Below are 5,314 nucleotides of genomic sequence, written 5' to 3' on the forward strand. Positions count from 1 at the left end.
AAAGGGAAGGTCCTTCTCCTTGTCCCTTTCCTCCAGCTGCCCCTTGCAGCGCCTCCCCTCCTTTGACTCATTTGTCTCCTTTTCTACCACAATATGAGTTGATCAGCAAGGAGCTAATCCCTTAACAAGAAAAGAGGCCTATTTCTCCCTTGAAGTAATAAAGGAGGGCCAAGTCCTCAGACCACAGTAGTTAAATAAATAAAATTATGATTCCCTCAATTCATTAATAGTCAGGACTTTGCTATTGCAAGTGAAAAAAAGTAGAACAGAAACAATCAAAAATATTCCCTCAATTATAAATAAATATGATTATAATTACGAAAATAAATAAATTTATGATTTATGATTAAATAAAATTATGATTCCCTCAATTCATTAATACTCAAGACTTTGCTATTGCAAGTGAAAAAAAAGTAGAACAGAAACAATCAAAAATATTCCCATTACCTTAAGCGAAAGGGAGAATTTCTGGGTCTGTATAACCGAAAGGTACAGAGGTAGTTCCTGTCTTCAGGCATGGCTGGATCCAGGACTCGGTTCTCTGAGATGTGTCTTCTTCTTGCTCTAGCTTCCCCTCTGTCCATTACCAGTCTGCCCTCCTGCAGCCCCAAAAGTGTCACTGGTTGGATGGGATCACCACGGCCGGAGGAAAGCAGTGCTCCGATTGGCCAGGCCTGAGCCACATGCCCACCCCTGGAATCAGAGGTGACGTCAACTCTATCAGAACCATAATGGCCGAGAGAAAAGGAAAGGGGAGATTTTCTAGCGTGACATGACGATACCGGTACCAAGAGAAGGGACACGGATGCTGGGTGACAAAACCCATAGATGTCCTCTACAGTGGTGCAGACTTTTCATCAAATTCAAAATCAATGTCCAATGTTTTAAAGGAACAAGACTAGGAAAGATTATTCCTTAATCTAACAGAACAGTATTTGTACTTTCCCAAAATAAAAATACTTATGTCAGAAGGAATACATACGTGATGAAAATATTTAAACAGTACGTACGTGTGAAATTTACCAGGTGGGAGTTTCTTTCGCTAATGCTAATGTCTGGAGATGAGCATTCCTGATAGTGGAGGTGGCTCACTCTAGGTAGTTACTATGCATATCCCCACACATTCACATGGTGGCAGCACAGTGTGAGAACAGAACATACCATACAGAGAACACAGCATATACCACGCAGAGATTCTCAACTTGTTTTAATCTTTCTTAGTACCCAGCTATCTACCTTGCTCTTTCTCTAACTGCCACACGGTTTTCCACTAGGATGGGCTTACTGTAATTTACTGAATCTTTACTCAGTTGAAGCTTTTTTACTCAATGCTATAATTAACATTCTGGTTAATTCTGCCTTGTTTGCATATGCAAGAGTTTCTCTCTGAAAGATTCCCAAAGGTAGGCCAAAGGGTAAGAACAGCTTAAACTTCAATGTAAAATGCCAAATAAATGTCCCGATAGCTTTACTAACACTCCAACTGATAAAGTATAAAAGTCTCTGTTTCTAACAAATATTGGAGGTTGTTAATTAGTTAAATTATTCCTACACTAAAACCTGCCCTGTTCTCACCAAAAGGAAGACTTGAAAGGCTCAAATTGTTTCCAAGTAACTTAACAGAGTCCCAGAAAAAAAGCTCAAGAATATGTTTGGGAACACCAATATCCAGCATCCAAGGTAAAATTTCACAATGTCTGGCGTCCAATATAAAATCACCACGCACGAAAAGCAGCAGGAAAATCCAGTCCCATTAGGAGAGAAATCAATCACAAAGAGGCATCCCAAGTGGAACGGAAAAAGTAAAACTACCTTATCTGCAGACCACCTGATCATGTATGTAGAAAATATGATGTAATTCACAGAAGAGCTACTAAAACTATAAGGGAATTTAGCGAGGTTGCAGGAAACACTATACATTAGAGGGGGCTAACTCCTCCCCCAAAGACTTAACTAATTGTCCCAAAACTTTTCTTCACTCGTCTGAAACAAGGTCAGTAGACCACAAAGTTCCAGTTCCAGTGTTTCTGGGTTGTTTGATCTTCTGCAAACTAAGCTTTTTATTTTGGCAGGAATCAGACCTACTGGTACAAGGTGGTGGGCAAACTAGAATTCTGGTGGGAGGGCACACTTTCTGAGCAGCAACCATGTACTGTACACCAACAGCCTTAAAAAATCAATAGAAAAGTGAATTTTTACCTCAGCAATTCTACCCTTTGGAATCTACCTTGAGGACATAACCAGTCAGGCAAATACTTACACAGAAGAATTCCACTGACTCGTTTCTTATAATAGGGAAAACTGGAAACGTATTAAATGTTAACGCTTATAGTACCTCTTTTATGCAACCAAGTACGTGTTTTTGAAGAAATTTCAGGGGAGAAAAGCTCATATGTTAAATGAAAATAATTCAGGAAAAAACTTAACCATGAACTTGCAAAAATTACATTATCTTCTTGCTATATATAAATGAAAGTATAAAACTAAGAAAATATTCCAAAATACTGATAGTAGTTAACGCTGAATGACACGACATAATGCATTTTACTTTTCTTCCATCTCCTACACCGTCTTCAATTACCTTGTACTACTAGAATACCTGAAGCCCAGAACCTTCCCTTGAAACCAAGGACAAAGCAAGAAACCGTGGAGGCGCAGTACCTGAAAATATACTCAGACACGGAGTAGTAGTTCAGTTTTATTTTCTGCCGTAACAAACGTTTCAGCACCTCCTCCTCCAGCAACAGGGAAACAACAGGGCCAAGCGGGCGCAAGACCAATGCAAGCAAACAATTAGGGCCCCAGAATAAAGTGGCAACTAGTGTAGGAATCAACGCACCGGGGAGGGACGCCCTGCCTAGGAAGAGGCGCTAGGTTAGTCCTACGCCCCCTTTCCTGGCCCGGGCTTAGTGAAAACATGGAGCACGAAGTGCTGCATGGTCCGCAGCAACAGAGAAGGCTGGTTGAGACCGGAGGTGATGGAAATCTGGAGTCAGCCCGGGTCCTCAGCACTCACTGGGCTAAAAGGGAGAGCAAGAGAAAACCCAGTGAAATGTGGTAACTGTGCGCCTAATGCTCTGCCCGCTCAGCGCGCGGCAGGCTCGGCGCGCAGGTCTACGGCCTCAGACCCCGCCTCTGGGGTCTCCAATTCACGCTTAGAGCCAGCCCGGCCACCTGCCACCGCCCCCCACCGGGGCCCCTCGGAGAACTGACACGGCTAGGGTGCTGCCGCACACTGCGAGCTCCTTCCACACCGCCCCTCGGTGGCGCTGGCCATGTGGCGCCGGGGGCTGGCAGGCCCTCTCTGCCTCCACGGGCCATCGGAGGGGCACCGGGAAGGAGCCGGTGGCGGCACGGCCAAGGAACCGGCTCCCGACCTGGCCTGTGCCGCAGGCCTGCGTGCTCTCAGGCCGCTCTCACTGGTCTCGGCCCCCTGCAGGTCTGCTCCGCCCCCTTCTGGTCCCTCAGGCCGTCCCCCCCCGCGCCCCCCACCTCTCCCCGCCCCCGCTGACCCCTCCCCCACGAGGCCAGCGCCTCCAACGGTCTTGCTCCCCCTTCCCCCACCCCTCCACATCCCCGGGCTGACCCCCTTCTCCCCCTTCCACTGGCTCCCGAAGGCGCATCCCTCGGCCTCTCCTCAAACAGAATATAACTGGAGCAGTTGGCTTCCGGATCCTCTGCCCACGGGCCCGACAAACCCACCCAGCCCCGAGGCGGTGTGTGCACCAGTCCCCGGCGCGGCGTCTCCACCTGGTCCGTAGGCGGCGTGTCCACCTGGTCCCCGCGCGGCGTCTCCACCTGGTCCCGGCGCGGCGTGTCCACCTGGTCCCTGCGCGGCGTCTCCACCTGGTCCCGGCGCGGCGTGTCCACCTGGTCCCTGCGCGGCGTCTCCACCTGCTCCCGGCGCGGCGTGTCCACCTGGTCCCTGCGCGGCGTGTCCACCTGGTCCCGGCGCGGCGTGTCCACCTGGTCCCTGCGCGGCGTCTCCACCTGGTCCCGGCGCGGCGTGTCCACCTGGTCCCTGCGCGGCGTCTCCACCTGGTCCCGGCGCGGCGTGTCCACCTGGTCCCTGCGCGGCGTCTCCACCTGGTCCCGGCGCGGCGCGTCCACCTGGGTGCGGTGCGGGTTGGCCACCGGGCCGTGGGACGGCGTGGCCACGGAGACGCAGTATTCGGCGTCTGCCCGCCCCGGGGAAACCATCTCCTCTCGGCCCAGGGGCACGCGGCAGCTGCAAGGCCTGTGGACCTCCAACGTCTTGTGCGACACCTCTGGCTCCATCTGGCTCACCCTGGCCTTCACCACCTCTCGCCACGCCGCCGCCATCGCCTCGGGCTGCGGCCTCCATGCTGCCACAGGCTTCGCTTCTGCCCTCCACGCCCAGCACGAGCTTCTGAGGGAACGAGGCCCCCACAGGAAGCTCCGCCCCTCGGCGGCTGACGTCACTGGGGCTCCCAGGGCGCCTGCGCAAACAGGCCCCGCCGCCATTCCCCGGATGTCACGCTTGCGAGGCCTCTGGGCACGTGACTGCTTCCCAGCAAACCGGCAAACCCCAGGCGAGCCCCGTGCACCTCAAAGTCTGTGCTGGGGCCAGCTGAGCCACCCTCACGTGTGACCAGCCTGCTGAACGCAGGTCCCTGTCATCGAGTTCTGGAAGGGAGTCGGGCACCTCTGGGCCAGGCCCGGCCAGCCCTCTGGTCTCCCACACGTAGCTCGAGCCTGCAGGTGTGTGCGTGGGCACGAGTGCGTGTGTCGGGGCCCGGCCCTGGGGGGATGATGCCAGGGATGCGTAGTGGGTGGTGCCTGCCCGCCTGGGGAGGGAAGCGGGGGGCTGCTGCTGGGTCCGCTGGGGACGGCGTGGGGCCGGGCCGACAGGGGCTCCAAGGCTCCAGGAACACAGACTGCAGCGACTCCAGGCTGCAGGCTTGGCCCGGGCCAGCCAGGTGCATGGGGGAGACCGGCTGGACGCAAGGGCTGCGGTGGGGGGGGGGGCGGGGGTGAGGGGCGGCGGGCGGGTGGCGCCTCCCCAGGGACACCCCCAGTCTCCTGGCCGTTTGGTGGCACAGACCTCATGGGCTTTCCCTCCCCCAGGAACAAAGTCTTGCGGCTCTCCGGGTGCCTGGAGGTTCCGGGGGCCCTCAGCTGAGAGATGACCCTGTGTCTGCTGGCCTGCTGGGTGACGGTCTACTTCTGTGTCTAGAAGGGGTTCAAGACAATAGGAAAGGTACAGCCGGGGTGACGGCATGGCTGGGGGCAGCACTGCCTGGGGTGGTGTAGCTGTCTGCCAGCAAACACTGCTGCCACGGGAGGAGACTGC

This window comes from Orcinus orca, chromosome X (assembly GCF_937001465.1).
Source record: "Orcinus orca chromosome X, mOrcOrc1.1, whole genome shotgun sequence".
Taxonomy (NCBI): Eukaryota; Metazoa; Chordata; class Mammalia; order Artiodactyla; family Delphinidae; genus Orcinus; species Orcinus orca.